Raw genomic sequence first — 21375 nt, 5'->3', positions numbered from 1 at the left:
TGGTTATGATTGAACATAGAGCTCACCCACAGTACGGAATATAATTTCTCACTTAAACATGCACAATATCAAAAGATCGGCGAGATTAAGAAGCAAAATGGCCTTGGTCGCTTAAGCGATCATGAATCGCTTAAAAGACCAAGGCCAAAATTGAAGAATCACTTAAGTGATCTTGGTTCTGCTTGGACATTATCGCTTAAGCGATCTATGATTGCATAAGCAACCAAGGGTAAAAGTGAAGAATCACTTAAGCAATCGTGCACCTGGGGTGACTTGATTCTTCCTTGGACATGATTGCTTAAGCGATCGTTCACTTTTACCCTTGGTCACTTAAGCAATCTATGATTGCTTAAGTGATCATGTCCAAGGCAAAATCAAGTCACCTTAGGTACACGATCGCTTAAGCGATTTAATGTCTCGCTTAAGTGACCAAGGGTAAAAGTGAAGAATCGCTTAAGCGAGACATTAAATCGCTTAAGCGATCGTGCACCTGAGGTGACTTGATTTTGCCTTGGACATGATCGCTTAAGCAATCATAGATCGCTTAAGTGACCAAGGGTAAAAGTGAAAAATCGCTTAAGCGATCGTGCACCTAGGGTGACTTGATTATGTTTTGGACATGATCGCTTAAGCGACCAAGGGTAAAAGTGAAGCATCGCTAAAGTGATCTTGATCCTAGCCTGTACGTGATCGCTTAAGCGACTGAAAGTGATCGCTTAAACGACTAAGGCTAAATATACTGTATCACTTAAGAGAGACCTAAAATCGCTTAAGCGATCCAGTATAGTTGGATGACCTTTATTGGGCCTTTGACAAGATCAGTAAGTGATTTATTTTCGCTTAAGCGACCAAGGCTAAATAGACAGGATCGCTTAAGCAAATCATATATCGCTTAAGCGATTAAGAGTAATTTACTTTGGTACTTTAAAAACATTAAAATTTGTATTATATAGAATCATTTTATACTTTAATATTTCTTTTCTATGTTTATGTACAGACATAAAAGAATTAATTTAATTAAAATATAATTTTGAATAATGGTCCACTGAACTAATCATGGACAGATCATGGTCCACTGAACTAATCGTACAGTCAAAATTGAAGTTTATTTCAATCTAATCATTCTCAAATACATCATCCATATTTATGAAATGAGGTACATTTCTACTAACGTGTCACACTAGTGCGGTATGACATTCATCCATATATCATACGGTTGTAACCTTAATATGTGTTGATGGAATTATGTTTCAAATAACCTTCTTAATTGGTCTTAATAAGTGTTACTAACCAATGTTGCTTAACATTAACGTTAATAATCATGTGATGTTGTGAATGTTTAAAGTTCACATTAACGTTACTTAATATAGGGTTGACAACCTACTCAAAAAAAAAGAAAAAAAAAAGAAAAAAAAAAAAAAAGGGGAATCGCTTAAGCGATCTTATTATCGCTTAAGTGATTTAGTGTTTATAAGCTTTCATCGCTTAAGTGATAATGTTAATCGCTTAAGCGATCTTGTGAAAGGCATAATAAAAATAATCCGAATACACTTGATTGTTTAAGAGATTTCATTTCTCGTTTGAGCGATCTTATATATTTAGAATCAAGATCACTTAAGTGATGCTTCACTTTTATCCTTGGTCGCTTAAGCGATCATGTCCAAGGCAGAATCAAGATCACTTAAGCGAAGCTTTACTTTTACCCTTGGTCGCTTAAGCAATCATGTCCAAGGCAGAATCAAGATCACTTAAGCGATACTTCACTTTACTCTCGGTCGCTTAAATGATCTTTTAAGCGATCACGTACAAGGCAAAATCAAGATCTGCCCAGATGCATGATTGCTTAAGTGATTTACTATCTCACTTAAGCGATTCTTCACTTTTACCCTTGGTCGCTTAAGAGATTCTGGATCACTTAAGCGATCAAGTCCAAGGCAGAAGCAATATTTGCCCAGATGCACGATCGCTTAAGGGTCTGCTTGGGAGTTTTTTTTTCACTGGTTTTGGGGGGTTTTTAATTAGACTGGTATTGAGGTGTTTAAAAACCATTACTTGCCAGATTTTTTATGGACTGGTTTTGACTGGTTTAAAAACCCCCCAAAACCAGTGTAGTGTATTTTTGAGGGGTTTATAAAACACCCCAAATCGGGGTGTTTTGGCTGATTTAAAAATTTTATCCCCAAAAAACCCCTTTCCACTATTAATAATCCCTTTGCTGCTAAAAAAAAAAGTCATAGAATAGAGGAGCTAGTCAACCTTTTCGTTTGATTCTTCCTTCTCCAGCTTCTTCAATTCTCTCAACAAGGTTTGTTTCTCTATTTCTCTCTCATTTTTTGTTTGGGTTTACCATGCCATGCTTAAATGAGGGAATGATCTTTTGTTCTTCTTAATTGATTTGCCCTAGATTTGCAATAGGTTATTCTATTAATCACATTTGAGATGAATTGCCGCTTGTTTGAAAGGTTATACTTCTTTTTAACTCATATTACTTCATTCAATCTTCAGCTTTTAGATGACTATTACAATGTTTTTGAATCTTTTATTTATAGAATAATACATTAGAGTCAAATCAGAAATCAGGCCTTTTTTTATATTTTTTCAGTTTGTTTTGTGCGAGTATGAGTGAGACTAAAACCCTTTTATTATTTGAGTTCTCTTTTTTGCATGCTTGTGCTGGCTCTGGCTAATATAAGTTGCCAATTAATCACATTTTTATTTAAAAATACTACACCAGATGCTAATCCAAGTTGATGATGACGAAACGTTTATGGAGAGAAACCCCTAAGCCTTATACCATTTTCTATAATGCAATATGCTTCTAGTTAAGACAAGAACAAAAAGCCAAAGCACCATTTACATTGAAACGATGATGTCCTTTTTAATAGACCCACAATTTCCAAAACCAACATTTTTTAAGGTTGTATTTCAGTTGGTTTCACAATTAATTGTTGATATTTTGCACCTTTTGTTAGGCTTTTGTTATGGGCATATATGTAAATTTATCATTTTGAAAAACTGTCAAAACCGTTGGAAAATAAACTCCCAAACACAGGTTGGGTGTTTTAAAAACCGCTACTAAAAACCCCTCAAAATCATTACGGTGGTTTACCCTCAAAACCGCTACGATGGTTTACCCTCATAACCGTTATCATAAAACCCCCAAGCAGACCCTAAGCGATTTATGGTCTCGCTTAAGCGATTCTTCACTTTTACCCTTAGTTGCTTAAGTGATTTTGGATCGCTTAAGTGATCAAGTCCGAGGTAGAATCAAGATCTTCCTAGATGCATGATCGCTTAAGCGATTTATGGTCTTGCTTAAACTATTCTTCACTTTTACCCTTAGTCGTTTAAGCGATTTGGTATCGCTTAAGCGATCAAGTCCAAGGCAGAATCAAGATCTGCCTAGATGCACGATCGCTTAAGCGATTTATGGTCTCGTTTAAGCGATTCTTCACTTTTACCCTTGGTCATTTAAGCAATTTGGTGTCACTTAAGCGATTTGTATTGCTTAAGCGATCAAGTCCGAAGTAGAATCAAGATCTACCCAGATGCACGATCGCTTAAGTGATTTATGGTATCACTTAAGCGATTCTTCACTTTTACCCTAGGTTGCTTAAGCGATCGAATCCGAGGCAGAATCAAGATCTGCCCAAATGCACGATCGCTTAACTGATTTATGGTCTCGCTTAAGCGATTCTTCACTTTTACCCTTGGTCGCTTAGGCGATTTGGTATCGCTTAAGCGATCAAGTCCGAGCAGAATCAAGATCTACTAGATGCACGATCGCTTAAGCGATTTATGGTCTCGCTTAAGCGATTCTTGACTTTTACCCTTGGTCGCTTAAACGATTTTGGATCGCTTAAGCGATTAAGTCCATGGCAGAATAAAGATTTGCCTAGATCGCTTAAGCGATTTATTGTCTCGCTTAAGTGATCCTGTATAGAAAACCCTTGGTCGCTTAAGCGATATATGTAGTCGCCTATATATCGCTTAAGCGATCACGGGCAATGCATATTTTTTCCAGCTTTTCTCCTGAATTTTGACAAACTAAAATCACCAACACATATTAATTCCATATTTTATCCTGCATTTGACAACCTAATTGCATCAACACATCAATGTCATGTAACAAGAATACTAAATAAACTCAAACTCAAAAGAGGGAAAGAAATATTGAATTACTTTTGTAAAAATTTGAAATGTGTCAATTACATTAAATTACAACATTATATACAACAAATAAATGTCCTATATACACCCAAAACAAAAGCAGGGCCAGCAGCCTCTATCCCCCATCTTCATCATTCTCTTCAGCCACTTCCCAATCCTCCAAAATTATCAAGCACACCTTCAGCAGCAGCAACAACAACCTCTTCGTCTTCTTCTACAGCACCCCTTCCAACATTATCCAACCTTGGCCTTGACCACAAAGCATACATAACACCGCAACCCAAGTATCAACAGCCTAACGCCTAACAACACCAGCTAATCTAATTCAAGACAATCCAATTATTCAAGACAACCCAATAAGATAGCATCACATAAACTACAAAATACTAAGTCTAACTTTCATACCTTTTGATGACATCATCAATAATAACTTGGATTGGGTTCTAGTCAGTCAAAAGGGATCCATATGCCTATGGAAGCACTCAACAACCCAATGCTCTCGACAGTTGCTCATTGTTTCATCATTCAAGCCGTCCATCGGGGTGTTGGTCATGTCGAACTCAATAAATTTTAGTGCATATGCCCCGCAATCAGCACTACAATAGGAGAAAGACATTAACATTAGAATCAACTTATAGAACAATTGTATTATGTAAGTTTTACACAAAATTTACATTGAGCCATTTGTTGGGACGAGAAGATGCTTGAGTGGCCACTTTCCCGACAGTAGTTCATCACCCAAGTGTTGAAACATCCCGCTGTCGCGCAATAGCTACAAGGAACAATATACACAGTGGCTGTAACTCCGTCTCTAACTACCTCTCTTGACAAATACTTGGGTTGCAATCAAGGATCTACAGCAAGCCCTCCTCTAGTAGCGCAATGATGGTTATCCAATGCATATCCTTGATTTTCATGATGCAGTATACTTGTTAGTGTAGCCCTAGAAACCAATCATGTTATTGGTTCAAGGCATTATATCTTGTAAATACTCTTTTGAGAATGGAAGAAAGAGTTTTGATTTTGCATGTTGTTTACTGCTTCATTTATACTATTTATAATACATGTGAAATGTCCGGATGATACGGATCTTTAGAAGATCAAATCATCAAATCATTCTCTACGTAAGTAATGTTAATTGGGCAATAACATTGCATAGTAGGCATGCTGAATGCCTCCATTGAATATCATGTGATGATATTAGTGTGGGTGATTATAAGAGGTATATCACTAGGGCATTGGCATAGATAAAAGGTTAGTGAACTGTTCATCGAATATGACTGATTATGATGAATCACATGGACATTTAGAATGTAGTCAATGATACATCGTAGGATCGTACTAGTGTACCACTAATCCTTAGACCTGAGACATCACAGTTAGACTCGACATAGGATGCATATGATTCATATGGTGTATATACACGAGACTAGTCATGTTTTGTGTAAGAAGCTGGTTTGGTCATATGTTATTCATGTGTGAAGACAAGTGATGGTCAAGATAGGATCCGTTAACTTGAAATAGTTTGGTCCCGAGTTCCCAAACGAATGTCAATAAACATTGAAAAAAAGGAAATCTCTGGCCAGAGTACAAAATAGTCATATGAAAAGGAGTTTCATGATGACACATTCCATTGTATTGATTGACAATTCGGATAAAGATTAAGTTAAGGGTTTTGACATAACATGAACCTATACTTAATTGGGATTAGATGATGGAGGGATTTTACTACATAGAACGTGCAATCGGGAAAAAAAGTTCATTGGAGTTTAACTTCATTGTGGCTTAGGGGTTATGGAGCATTGCTAGATGCCTACCATGATCTGTGGGAGTTTCGATCATAAAGAGTTATGACGAAACATAACGGATTGTGCTATTGGGCTCACGGCTAGGTTATAGTGAACCTAAGTGGTCACAACTAAAAACCAAGTATGAGAAGAGAGAGTAATACATATCGTTAAAGATTAACAATGTTTAGATGTTTCTACCTCTTTTTGTTGATATTTTTTATGTTACACACATATATCGATAACAGGTTGTTGCTGAATATAACAAATTTTATTTGTATCACAATTATCATCTGATGTTTGTTGCTAAACCATGTAGCTTTAGTAACTCATTTATAATATGCCGAACCATTATTATTATCCTTAAAGGAAAACAAATATTGATATGTAGTTTTAATTGTAATTGTTCTATCTCTTTTTACTGATATCTTTTAATGTTACATACATATATCATGAAAAAGAGGTTGTTGCTGAATATAACTAATTTCATTTATTTAACACAAGCATTTCGGTTTCCACTGAATAATTAGTAGTAAATTGACCATAACTTGCTCAATAAAAATCAAATTGATAAGAGGATTGAATCTTTAGAAACTAGACAGGCATTGCTTTAATTTGATATATTATACGTTTAATTTGGATAACTGTAGCCCCACTGCTGAACCATTCCTTTCATCATCACACATATTTCAACTTCCACTGAATAGTTAGTAGTAAATTGACCATAACTTGCTCAATAAAAATCCAATTGATGAGAGGTTTAACTATTTAGAAACTAGATAGACATGAATTTAAATTGATATAGACTGGCGGTGAATTCGTTCCCGGGCCTTGTACACACCGCCCATCACACTATGGGAGCTAGCCATGCTCGAAGTCGTTACCTTAACCGAATGAAGGGGGGTGCCGAAGGCAGGGCTAGTGATCAGATTCATTGATTTGATTGAACCTAGCGGGTAGCGCGCTACTTCAAAGCTTGCACCCAGCAACGACTTTCACTTCCTAAATAGAAAGGAAGGAAGGGAAGAGGTAACTCACTAACAGGAGGAGGATATGAAATAGAGCACCAAAAACCGTTCCACTCGAGCGGAACTTCTAACTGAAGCTGCTCACGTTTTTCAGTAGGGTCTAGGCTACGGGGTCCTTTTCCAACCCCTCTCTTATGCGTTCAGGGATGGCCCCTTTGAGTGCTTAATTTGGATAACTATAGCCCCGTTGCTAAACCATTCATTTTATCATCACACATATTTCGGTTTCCCCTGTTTCTCGATTTCCACTGAACAGTTAGTAGTAAATTAACCATAACTTGCTCAATAAAAATCCAATTGATGAGTGGTTTAAATATTTGAAAACTAGACAGATATATATTTAATTGGATATATTATACGCTTAATTTGGATAACTGTAACCCCATTGTCGAACCATTCCTTTGATCATCACACACATTTTGGTTTCCACTAAATAGTAAGTAGTAAATTGACCATAACTTTCTCAATAAAACTTCAATTGATGAGAGGTTTAAATATTTAGAAACTAGACATAGAGGGTTTAATTTGGTATATTATACGCTTAATTTGGATAATTTTAGCCCCACTGTCAAACCATTGCTTTTATCATCATATATTTCGTTTTCTATTAAACAGACAGTAGTAAATTGACAATAACTTACTCAATAAAACTCCAATTAATGAGAGGTTTGAATATCCAAAAACTAGACAGACATGTCTTTAATTTGATGCTCTTTCCCTAGCAAGTAGCTACCGTTCAGGTGGCATCGAAGGACCACCATTTAAAGCAGCATATACAGAATGTTGAGTTGTGGCCCTGTGTTATCTCCAAATCCAATGCCAATACCATATCCACACAACATGTTAATTACAACTTAATATTATTAAGTTAACCGATAAAAAAAAGGCTGTTTCAATTATTTTAGTTCATTGGTGAAATCAAATGAGAATACTCTAACAACGTGGCTACTACTGAGTGTTGAATCTGGACAGAATATCAAAAATTAGATTTAATATATGCACGCGCTTCAACATCAATGCATTGAAAGTAACTTCAACAATTATTCAACTACATGAAGAACTTGAGCAAGCAACTGTGAGAAGTACATGATCGTAAAATCTTCAAATTGTTATAAAAAATATAATTAATTTAAAAAAAATCTATAACTGTAATATTAGCACTTGCATTATCTAAAGTTAAACTTATCGCTTTATTAATAACATCATAATCTTCTAAAACTTCAATAATTTTATTATAAATTTGTTGACCACTATGATCCACATCCATTAATCTAAATCCTAATAAAGATTTATTTAATTTACATTCGTTATCAAAATAATGACTAGTCACACAAATATCGGCGGTTAGAGCCACACTAACATGACAACTATGTATTTTATTTTTTAATTCTAATTTCATTTTCCCAAACAATTTTATTAAATCATTTCTAGTTACAGTTTTAGAATAACTTTTAAATCCTGGAAAAAATAAATTTTTAATAAATCTTTCAAAATATTTATCTTCAGCCATATTAATAGGTTGATCAGATGCAAAAATATATAAAGCTAATTGTTCCATATATACATCAGAATTATAACGCCAAGTAGTACCCATATTAGTTATTTGAGTTTGATTGGTTTCTCTATTTCCATGTTGAACAATATGTTTATTAGCATGCCTTTTTTAAAGTACTAGTATCATTACCTGAATCAGCTTTATAAATATTTCCACAATACTTGCATCTTGCTTTCTTCACTTGAACTTCATTTTCTGTCTCGTAAAACTTATCGAAATGCACCCAAACGTCTGATGTGTGTCTGGCGTCGGTTTCGACAGCAGTTGATGAACCCGTTTCAGGTTGAGATGAAGTTGGACGAGGACGACGATTACAAGAACGACTTCTAGAACTACCGGGAGCTGTAGCAGCATGGGAAGGAATCGGGGGAATATTATAAGGTGTATCAGATTCTAAGACTGAGAAAGCGGTACTATTTGAATCTACTATATTTATGTTAGTAGATGGGGCATGTGCGTTTGATATAACACCAATGCCATGTTTAGAGTTAAAAAGATAAAGATTTTTTTTTTTTTTTCATTTTCTATTACACTAGTTTTCCTTTCCAAAATCAATTTTTTAAATCCAACCTTCCAAACGTTCATTAATTTCAGGGAAGTGATTTTTAGACCATATATATTACTAGTATTTATAATTGCTAAATACATTTATTTTATACAGTATTTAGAAGAAAAAAAAACTATTTAAGCCCCATTTAAAAAATATTTTTCATTTTTTGTTGATTCTCATTTTTCCCCCATCTCTAATTTAAACTTATATTTTCTTCTTCAAATCTATCCCGTCGTACAATTAATTTCTCCATAGTTTTTGTTAGGGCCAAAAATCGTCCTTGGCCCAAATAGGGAAAAAGGACCATTAACGAAGAAGGACCAAGCCCAGTCCTGCAAAGGCCCAAGCCGTAGTTCTCTTCTAAACATGAGGAACAAAACCGGCCCAAACTGAGCGGGCACAAGCCTCTCAAACCTGGCCCATGTCCTAGGTCCACGGACAAATCCAAAGCCCACAACCCCCTCAGAATACTTTCCTATTCCTGATCACTTTCCTATTCGGAGTTAGTCTCCCAATCAGAATCACCTTCCTATACGGACACTGGTAAGACAGCTTATCACAACCCTAATTCTCCTAGGGTTTGCATCAGAGTCATACTAGGACTCCTACTTCTACCAAGATTGGGAGACCCGACGATCACTATATAAACAGAGGCCAGACCTCTCACAGGGGACATAAAAATTACACCTTTACACCCGAGACTCTTCACTCGAGAGTTTCACTAATTCGCCGTAGTCACAGTCCCCGACTAGACTTCCGGTAATCTCTTATTCCTTAGCCCTCACTATATTAGCCCCTTTTAGCCTTACTGACTTGAGCGTCGGAGTGCCTACGGCAACACAACCTCGGTGTTTCCGTTCGCTCACGCGTGTGTTTCTACGTGTGCAGGTGCAGCAGATCGCTAGTGGCCTTGACCTCACGGGATCAACCCTCCTTCCGTACAGGTAGATTTTACGTCTACAGTTTGGCGCCCACGTGGGCCTCTAGCAATCATTCGGCGTGACGAACCTTGCTACGTGGAGGAAATTCCATGGCTGACAATCTGGAGGACGTTAACTCAGGCATGAGGCCAGACTGGAGGCTTTGACGCTCTATGCAACAGAACTTAGACAAGGTGTGCCGCACCGGAAACGAAAACGCATCCACCGGGTCGAGAAACAGTCGCTGAAAGAGAGAGTAGTCAATTCTATGAACTCGAGTTTCTCCCCGGCCAAGACCCTCCAACCGTTCGCCCACCATATCCCCTCCATGCAACCTCTTCCACACAGAGCACCAACCCTCGGATTCTGGTAAAGAGCCGCGTCCGCTTGACACATTGGCGACCGACTACTCCGTTCTGACTAACGGAGATAAAGACAAACGGCGCGCGGTCTAGTCGCCCCATCCCAGCATCATGATCAAAACGATCTAACAATAGATCCTAAGGATCATCCCATCTCCACCATGCCACTCCCCCTCCAGTCAACTCAAACACAAACCCCTCCTGCCTAGCTACTCCTGCGGGGTGAGCGGCCAAACCAAACCAACTCCAGCTCTTGAAATCACCCATCCCGAAAAGACGAACGACACCATACAACCCCTGACATCCATGTAGGGAAGAACAAACAGAACAGTGACAATGGGGTCATAGCCGGAAGGGATGAACGAAGAAATATGCTACCAAGGAACGCACGACGGACGATCCGTCAGTCTACCCCCGGGGGATGACCCCACGAGGCGACCAGACCCGGTAAGAAGGATGACCCGATAGCATTTCCTTCACCCGTAGAACAGATATTGGTAAGAGACTGGCCGACGTCGAAGCAGTAAGTATGGGCGTATCCAGGAATGCCAATCCCAACCAAGAAAAGCAGACGAATTGTACGCGGACTCACCTTTTGCGGACGAGATCGCCCTGGCTGACATGCCCCAAAAATTCAGTATCCCCAACATGAAACCATACGACGGTACCACCGACCCGGACGACCACATAGCCTCTACAAACAGCGATGTTCACTGTTTCAATACCCCGACCGCTTAGAGAAGCCTGTATGTGCAAAAGTTTCGGTTCTAGTTTGTCTGGTCCGGCGTCCAATGGTACACGAACTCCCGAACGGATCCATCGATTCGTTCGCTCAGCTTACTGACACTTTTGTGGAACAGTTCGCCAGCAGCAAGAAGCAGAAAGCTGTCGGCGACTTGTACCGAATTACCAACGGAGAGGGGAACCATGGAGAGACGTTAGCAGGTTCAACAAGGAGAAAATCTCTATCCATTCCTGTAACCCCGAGACTGCTGTGGGAGCTTTCAGGAAAGGCCTCCTTCAGAGCGGGGAACTATACAAGGAGCTCACAAAGCTAGGCTGTACTACCATGGAAGACGCTCTGGCCCGAGCCGTGATCCAAGATAGTGGGAGGAAGATGAGATGAACGAGCCCCATCCAGATACGAACCTAGGCGGAACGACAGGAAACCGGAACCTAGACCGGCAGAGCACCGCTACCAACCCCTCAAGGAATTGAGCAGAGCCAGGAGACCATATGACCGTCAACCCTCGAGAAGCAATAACAGACAATCGGGATCGAATCAATTCAAAATACCAGAATAAGTCTCAGCATCGAACCAACCCAGGTCAGCGATAATGAAAGGTATGGGATCGCTGTCAAGTGGCCTGGTAAGCTCAATCCCGAGGCAAGGAGAGACACAACCAAAGGTGCGAGTTCCACAACGACCATGGGCATAACACCACGGATTGCATCGCCTTGCGGCTCGAGGTTGCGCCTCCTAAAGAAAGGACACCTCCGTGACTACTCACCGACAAAGGGAAGACACCATTAGCCAGAAAAGCTCCAAACAGTCACCCCTCGGCGACAACAAAACTAAGGGTTTCTGCTCGCTCATCCCGGGATCAGAAATCAGTGGGGTAAGTACTCTAGCCAAGCGGTATGCTAGAAACAACCACCATGAAATCCAGTCGTTCATCCGGTCTCGAGGTCATACTCCCATCAAGTGATTCAGTCGAGGATGACGAGCCGATCACACTTGTGCCCCTCACCACGATGCTTTAGTCCTCTCTGCAAATAGCCAACATCCTAGTGAAAAGGGTGTTCGTGGATGGGGGGTCGTCAGCGAATCCTGTTCTCGAAGCAGTAAAAGCGATGGGCTGGAAGAAGCAAATAAACAGACGACCGACGTGGTTGGATTCAGCTCGAACAGAAAGTACACAATCGGGAAAACACCTTCCATCTATGCCGGCGGGGTAACAAACAAACGTCTTCCTGGTGATCGACTGCCCATCCCCCTACAACGTCATTTTGGGCCGTCCCTGGATCCATGACATGCGGGCAGTGCCATCGACCTTCCACCAGCGATCAGGTTCCCAACCAAGTGGGGAGTGCAGGAGATCAAGGGCGACCCTAAAGCTTCTAGGGATTGCTACAAGAACGCCTTCAAAGGCAAGGGACATTCTCATAGCAATTACAGTCTCATCCGACCCTCCGAACCGAGCCCGATCAACGACAATGGAGGAGCTGGATGAGGTGCAGATACATCCGGAGACCCAGAGAGAAAAACAAACATGGCTCCCGCCTCGACCCCGAGACAAGAGAGAAGCTGATAAACTTCTAAAGAAGAAAGAAACTGTTCGCCTGGTCCCCGCGACATGACGGGATCAACGGAGCGATGGTCCACCAGCTCAAGGTAGATCCAGATCACCCGCCAGTCAAGCAGAAAAGGAGAAAATTCGCAGCTGAACGGAACCAGATCATCAATGAAGAGGTCGAAAAACTCCTAAACAACGGCATGATCAGAGAAGTCCACTACCCCGAATGGCTGCAAACGTCGTAGTCGTAAAAAAAAAAACGGGAAGTGGAGAGTTGCATCGACTCACAGACTTAAACAAGCCTGCCCCAAAGATTCTTTCCCTCCACATATTGACATGATGGTAGAGCGACCGCAGGGCACGAACTCTCAGTTTCATGGATGCCTTCTCGGGGTACAATCAGATTCTAATGCATGCGGACGACCAGGAAAGACAGCTTCATCACAGAAGGGGAACCTATGTTACAAAGTAATGCCGTTTGGACTGAAAAACGCGGAGCCACCTACCAACGTCTGGTCAATAAAATGTTCTTGACCACTTAGGGAAGACCATGGAAGTTTACATCGACGACATGCTCGTCAAATCCCTGATGCGAACAACACCTTGACCACCTTAGCCAGGCATTCGCCATTCTCCGAAGTACAACATGAATGAACCCAGAAAAGTGCTCATTCGGCGTCTCGTCAGGTAAATTCTTAGGTTAATGGTTACTCAGCGAGGAATAGAAGCAAACCCCGACCCAATCAGAGCGGTTCTCCGCATACCATCCCCAACTTGCGTCAGAGACGTCCAGCGTTTTGCAGGACGAGTGGCCGCCCTGAGCCGTTCATCTCCAGGTCCGCTGACAAGTGCCACCTCTTCTTCCACGCCCTCAAAAAATCCAACAGGTTCGACTGGACCCCCTCATGCGAAGAAGCCCTACAACAGCTGAAGAGGTATCTGACTACACCCCACTGCTGTCCAAACCCATGAACGGAGAGAAGCTCTACGCTTACCTAGAGTCTCAGAGACGGCCATATCAGCAGTACTAGTCCGAGAAGAAGGAAACGAAGCAGTCACGGTCTACTACATTAGCAAGTCGCTCCTCGACGCAGAAACTCGGTACAGCCAACTGGGAAAGCTTGCCCTCTCCCTCATCCATGCATCCGGAAGCTCAGACCGTACTTCCAATGCCATCCTATAGTTGTGATCACCTCATTCCCGCTCAAGAAAATATTGCACAAACCAGAGCTGTCAGGCCGACTCATGCAATGGACAGTAGAACTCAGCGAGTACGACGTATCATACACAATCCCGCACAGCCTCAAGTCCCAAGCACTAGCAGATTTCATTGCCGACTTCACACCAAGCGAAACCCGCACGGCGAGAAAAGAATTACTATGCATGAACGGCGCACCACCTTCAAAGTGGACCCTCCTAGTAGACGGATCGAGTAATGTCAACGGAAGCGGACTCGGAATAGTACTGATCACACCAGAGGGAGACATCATTCAGCGAGCAGTCCGTTGTGGGTTCAAGTGCACGAATAGAGGCCGAATACGAAGCCCTCTTAGTGGAATCACCTTGGCCAGAGAAATCGGCGCCAAAGACTAGCAGTGAAGTCAGACTCCAACTCGTGGTCAATCAACTACAAGGTACGTACCAAGCACGTGACTCTAAAATGACATCCTATCTAAGCATGGTCAAAGAGTGCAGGCCGAATTCAAGAGTTCTCGATAGTACAGATCCCCAGAGCTGAGAAAAACCATGCGCCGCCTCGCCAACCTTGGTCAGAACTCCATGTTCCTCTGAGTCATCCATCCCCTCCTATTCATGCAGTGGCCAGCAACTGGAAAGAACCACCACCCGACAAGCTGCTAGAGAAGCATGGGCATTGAGCAAACCGACTGTTGGATGAATCCGATAGTGAAGTACCTGGAAGACGATGAGCTCCCAGCTGACAAGAACGAAGCACGCCGATTGAAAGCAAAAGCCGCCAGATTCACCCTACATGACGGTCAACTCTCAGAAAGTCGTTCTCGGGTCCCTACTCAAATGCATAAGCCCAGAAGAGGCCCAAAATGTCTACTCCGAACTCCATGAAGGCGAATGCGGTAACCACGCAGGGGGACGCAGTCTTGCTCACAGGGTGATCACCGCGGGTTACTACTGGCCGACATCCGTACCGACTCGATCGCTTACGCAAAGAGATGCGACAAAATGCAAAGGTTTGCCCACGTCTCACACCTCCCACCAGAACGACTCCACTCCATTCTGACACCATGGCCATTCATGAAGTGGGGAATGGACACGTGGGAAAGTTACCTACTGCACCAGGGCAAAGGGTCTTCATTTGCAGTGACAGACTACTTCACCAAGTGGATCGAAGCCAGGCATTGGCGCAAGTCAGAGACCGAGAAGTCAAAGCTTTCATCTGGAAAAAGTGATCTGCCGGTTCGGAATACCAAAAGAGTGTCACGACAATGGGGCCAGTTCATTAGTTCGGGCTTCAGGGATTTCTGTGACATGTGGGGAATAAAGTTAAGCTTCTCGACACCCCGCAACCCCAGTCTAAGGCCAGGCGAGTGTCAACAAAACAATCATGCAGACACTGAAGAAGCGATTACAGAAAGCTAAGGGCGCATGGGCGGACGAGCTACCCGGAGTCCTCTGGTCATACCGAACCACGGCTCGATCATACTGGCGAAAAACCGTTCTCCCTGACATATGGGTCAGAAGCAGTCTCATCCCAGCCGAAATATCAGTTCCACACCAGGCTCCAGTGGGCGGACGAGGAATCAATAGCCAAAACCTTTGCCAGAACCTTGACACTGTGGACGAACTACGAGAACAAGCAAGTATCCGCAACGCAGCTACCAGCAACAAGCCGCCGTCATTACAAACGCAGCGTGAGGATTCGCACTTTCAGGATAGGCGACTGGGTCCTTCGTAAAGTTTCAAAACACCAAGAGATTAACTCTGGCAAACGGACCACCTGGGAAGGCCCTACAAGATAATCAAAGAAGCAGGGAAAGGCGCCTACAAACTCCAGACCCCCGAGGGCAAAGACATCCACAATAGTGGAATGCCGTTCACCTCAAACGCTAATACTCTAGGTGAACTCTTTTTAATTTTGTTTTTCTTTGTTTTCTTTTAAGGATGAGTGGGCCTATCCATCTCCTCTTAGACAATCGGCTTCACGGCCAAACATTTATGAAGTATTATTCAGAAATTGTCATCTCCAATCGACCCCGGTCGACGAATGTTTACACCTTCAAACGGCCGCGCCGATGAACGTTCGTACACCTTCAAATCGGTCTTGCCCGATGGAAGTTCAAAACACTTCAAATCGGTCTCGCCAGTGAACGTTCGTACACCTTCAAATCGGCCTTGCCCGAGGACGTTCAAACACTTCAAATCGGCCTCGCCGATGAACGTTCGTACACCTTCAAATCGGCCTCGCCGATGAACGTCGTACACCTTCAAACGGCTCGCCCGATGAACGTTCGTACACCTCAAATCCTGCCGATGGACGTTCAAACCTTCAAATCGGCCTCGCCCGATGAACGTTCGTACACCTTCAAATCGGCCTCGCCCGATGAAAGTTCGTACACCTTAAATCGGCCTCGCCCGATGAACGTTCGTACACCTTCAAATCGGCCTCGCCCGATGAAAGTTCGAACACTTCAAATCGGCCTCGGCATGAACGTTCGCACACCTTCAAATCGGCCTCGCCCGATGAACGTTCGACACCTTCAAATCGGCCTCGCCGATGAACGTTTTCACACCTTCAAATCGGCCTCGCCTGATGAACGTTGGAACACCCTCAAATCGGCCTCGCCCGATGAACGTTCGAACACCTTCAAATCGGCCTCGCCCGATGTAAGTTCGAACACCTTCAAATCGGCCCGCCCGATGAACGTTGGAACACCCTCAAATCGGCCTCGCCCGATTGACGTTCGGACACCTTCAAATCGGCCTTGCCGATGAAGTTCGGACACCCTCAAGACTCGGCACCGCGGAACCGGCCTCATTCAACCTAAAAACTAAACTGAAGATGCAACGTCACCCATCCAGGGGACTACACACTCGGCCGGCCAAACTGGACGAACCATTCCCATACCAGTGACACAACCCAGCCCAACAAAAGACCTACGCGTCTCGGCCATCAGGCCACGACGAGGCAACATGCACAAATACAAGAGACAAAAGAGCAGGTGATTCATCAAAGAAACATGAGACACCAACAGTCAAAAGTATATATATAGGGCACCAAACGCCCAAGTTAGAAATACAGAGAACGGCACAGACGCTGATGAAAGGGCATCGCAGGCCCCAAAAGAAAAAACAAAAAAAGGGGGGGAAGGCACTAAGCATCTTCAGCACGAGCCTCATCCTCCGTCAAGTCGGTCGCCGGGCATAACCCTAGTGCTCGGCCCGGAGCCGGGCCGCTCTCGTCCCCAACGCCCGGCTGATAAGATCAGGCGCCCTTCCTCCGCCTGCCCCATGGATGACCAATCTCCTCTTCCAATAACTCTTGAGAGCAAGATGTCTTCATCCGGATCCCAATGAGAGGTCCGCCCCCTTTAAACTCAGCATAAGCTCGCCTCGGGCCTTAATAATGGCATCGTCAGCAATAGAGATGCACTGCTCCTGAGGGATTCGACCTCCGCGGCCCTTCGGCTAAATCACGACGCAGCCTCTCGACCCGCCTCACTATCCGGAGGCGCTGCTGACTCTCCTGTTCAGCCTTTCGGGATGTTGCCTCCTTTTGCCGCAAACCAGCGTTGGCCTTGGATATATCTTGTATCGCTTCTGCGCCACGACAGACCTCCTCAGATGGAGACTGCTAGTGAGTACCTGCAAAACAAAACGGGCAATGAGAACAAAGTCAAACAAGAAAAGTAAACAAGTATGTTCATATGAACAGCGCGGGATACGCCCCAGTCAGCGGCAGCAACCGCACCCATCTGGTTCAGACGCGCCCGTCCGCTGGGAACAAGAAGGAGTCGGCCAGCTTACTCATTGATGTCGCGTCGGAGTAAGTCGACGCAGTAGCCGGAATCGTGATAGTGATAGTTCCGGCCTCTCATCACGACGGCAGCCTGGGACGACCGACTCCCGACGAGGGCTGCTGATCGGTGGCTGCCGATGGGCGGCGTCGCAATACGTCTCGACCCTCACATCCGCTCCACCACCGACTCCCTTTTCCTCTTCTTCGACGCCTGGCGATGGATTCGCTCGCGCTCGGGACAGTCAATTTCTTCATGAGCGACTCTGCAAGTGCAAACTCTCAACGGTTAGTGGGTTCAGCCTGACTCACCAAAATGAGATGGTTGGAGTACCGACTCAGGAGCACATCCCAAGTGCTGCTTCAGCGAGGGGAAGGGAGTACCTCTCTGAATAGCCTACCCCGGCCCAAAGAATACGCTCCTCAGATTGGACTCTGCTAGCACCACTCGCCAATCTCTCTGCTCCAATGGGATGGCTAACACCCTCTGGGTAGCTACGTCCACAGCCGTCTCCACTCTGCCCAGCGCGATTGAAATCGAGCTCTGCAAGCAAGAAACATAATCAAGATTAGTAATCAAAAGTACGAAAGATACAACGAAGTTCTCCAGTGGCTCGCACCCGATCGGGATCTCGCCCATGCCCCTATCCCCAAAGACGGCCTGACCCTTCAAGAAAAAGTAAAGGTCTTTCAGTTCTGTCACTGGACCGCAGGTCGGTCAAAGATGAGACCGATCGTGCCTCAAGTCAGTAGATATCGGCCCTTCTCCTTATCGTTCTCCTTCAGGAAGTACGAGTACAGCAGCCGTGCAACCCGAACACAATCTGATGCCGAACACACAGATCCTCCAAAGCCATCAACAGCCTCAGGCGTTCGGCATAAGCTGGGAGGGGGCGATAATGAAATGATTCGCACCTCCCAGACTAGGCGAGGCACAGGCAACCTCAACCATCGTGAAACCACTTCTCATATACGCAGACCCAACCGTCAGCCTCCAATCAACACGTTCGTACGACCGCGGGGTCCGAACCTTAACAGAGCCAAGGTATGATACAGGGTACGGAGGCGCCACACGTCACTACCTCAGCACGGGCGGATAGTCCCGGTCAGAATCCCACTACCTGCTGCTCGGCCCCTCCTCAGAGCTACTACGGACGTAGAGGGTCCGTCAGCCCGGAGTCTTCCCCACCCCTACCATACCGACCAGCTCCACTCGGCCCAGCTCCACTGTCCTGGAGCAGCCACACTAACTCCGGTCAGCACAACGACCGGAACATCCCCTTTAGGCCTACCACATATGGGGCACGCTCATACTGTCCCCCAAGTCAACCTCGTGACTCAAACTTGAGGACGTATCACCCGACATCGGATCACTCGCCCGATCCAACGACCGACTCCTCAAAGAAAATCAGTGTAAACTACCGACGCCCTTCAACACCGAACAGTGCCCTCAAAACGATTTCAGACTCGGTCGACCCGTTCTAACGAAGTGGAACACCAGTCGCCCCACTAGCCGACCGACCGAAAGGGTGAACTAGCCTCTCACCACAAACGAGTCTCTACTTGGTCCGAACTATCCAAACGAACAAACCTCAGCCAGACTCAAAGACACACGACTCGTTCGCCCCGGACGACCGATCGCTAGAACTTCAATTCTAGCAGTCTGCTGTCCTTGATCACTACTCACTCGCCCTGAGCGTCCGTTCCCTAATCACACTTTTCGCCACTCGGTCAGACGTACCGACCGACCAAACCACGCCAAAATCGACTCGTCTTCCAGACCTAAACCCAAAACCCAGAAAATTCACCTACAACCAAATTCTTCCCGGAAGTTCACCGGAAAACTCAAACCCAGAAAATTTCTCCAAATCCTAACACTAAAAACGCCTAGAAACCCAGTCTAAACCCACCAAACTCAAAACTTCCTTGTTTCACTTTCCAGAAATCCTATCAAAAAAAAAAAGAAAATCTACCTAAAGAACAACAAAACGACGCCAAAAAAAGAAGAAATTACCTTGGAAGACCGAAATAGAGTCACTTCGTCAAGAACCTGGGACAAAAACGCAGAAAAAAGAGAAGGATTTTTGAGAGAAAACGCAAAACAAAACCGAATGGAAGATGAACAGTCTGCTCCCCCAATTTTGTAAAGAAAAAGGCAGGCACGTGGCAGGCTATGATTGATCAGTTGTCAGAAGTCTCTTCGTTTTCCCGCTCTCGAACGACGAATCATTCCTCACCGTACACGTGGCAGCGACCCTAACCACCTGGGAAACGTGGAACCGTACAGATTCCGCAGCTCGGCCGACCAACCCTCCCGACCGACTCATCCGGAACATCCAGCAGTACGTCCTGATAGCCTATTAGGGCACATGGCCGTTCGACCCATCCCACCGATCGAGCTTCTCAGGCCAAGGGCTCCTCAGACGTCTCGCGTTCGACCGACCGGAAGGCCCGAACGATGGACGACGGGTCGGCGTAGCCCGAAGTTAAAACCTCAGGAAGCCCCCAAGCCTCGTCAATTCGCCCATCCGAGGCGAACGAAGAATCAACATGTTTGGTCTCCATCTATCTTGTCGTCCCCACAGCCGACCGATGGACTCCGGTAAACTCCTGGGTTTCGCCCGACCTGGAAGGACGAATAACCGCCCCGCGATGTTTCCGCGATAATCATGCTAACGTACCGAGCGACTCGACTAGCTTTCGGCTCTGGCTCATCGAACCGATCAGGCACAACGCGTGGCGGCATGTTCTTGTTCGGAATAAATACCCAAGACCCAATCAAATCACTGGTCAGTCAACTCTCCAAAAATTGCTCATCAGGGGGAAAGAACGAGCTCGCTTGAGTACGACCTACTCTCTAACTTGAGATACTCAACTCAGAGGTGGGGACAAAACTGTTAGGCCAAAAATCGTCCTTGGCCCAAATAGGGAAAAAGACCATTAACGAAGAAGGGACCAAGCCCAGTTGCAAAGGCCCAAGCCGTAGTTTCTTAAACATGAGGAACAAACCGGCCCAAACTGAGCGGGCACAAGCCTCTCAAACCTGGCCCATGTCCTAGGTCCACGGACAAATCCAAAGCCCACAACCCCCTCAGAATACTTTCCATTCCTGATCACTTTCCTATTCGGGTTACTCTCCAATCAGATCACCTTCCTATACGGACACTGGTAAGACAGCTTATCAACCCTAATTCTCTAGGGTTGCACAGAGTCATACTAGGACTCCTACTTCTACCAAGATTGGGAGACCCGAGCTCACTATATAAACAGAGGCCCGACCTCTCCACAGGACATCAACATTACACTTTCACCGAGACTCTTCACTCGAGAGTTTCACTTAATTCGCCGTAGTCACAGTCCCCGACTAGACTTCCGGTAATCTCTTATTCCTTAGCCCTCACTATATTAGCCCCTTTCAGCCTTACTGACTTGAGCGTCGGAGTGCCTACGGCAAACACCACCTCGGTGTTTCTCGTTCGCTTCACGCGTGTGTTTCTCTACGTGTGCAGGTGCAGCAGATCGCTAGTGGCCTTGACCTCACGGGATCAGACCCTCCTTCCGTACAGGTAGATTTTTACGTCTACACAACTCTAGTGCTAAAGTCCACACACTAGAGTTAATATAATTTTTCTTTTTTAATTATTCTCTAAGTTAGTGTTAGAAATTAAATATAAATTAATAAATAAATTAACTAATTATATTTTATTAACAAAATT

This window comes from Pistacia vera, unplaced genomic scaffold (genome assembly GCF_008641045.1).
Source record: "Pistacia vera cultivar Batoury unplaced genomic scaffold, PisVer_v2 Contig25, whole genome shotgun sequence".
NCBI lineage: Eukaryota > Viridiplantae > Streptophyta > Magnoliopsida > Sapindales > Anacardiaceae > Pistacia > Pistacia vera.
This window is presented reverse-complemented; position numbering follows the sequence as displayed.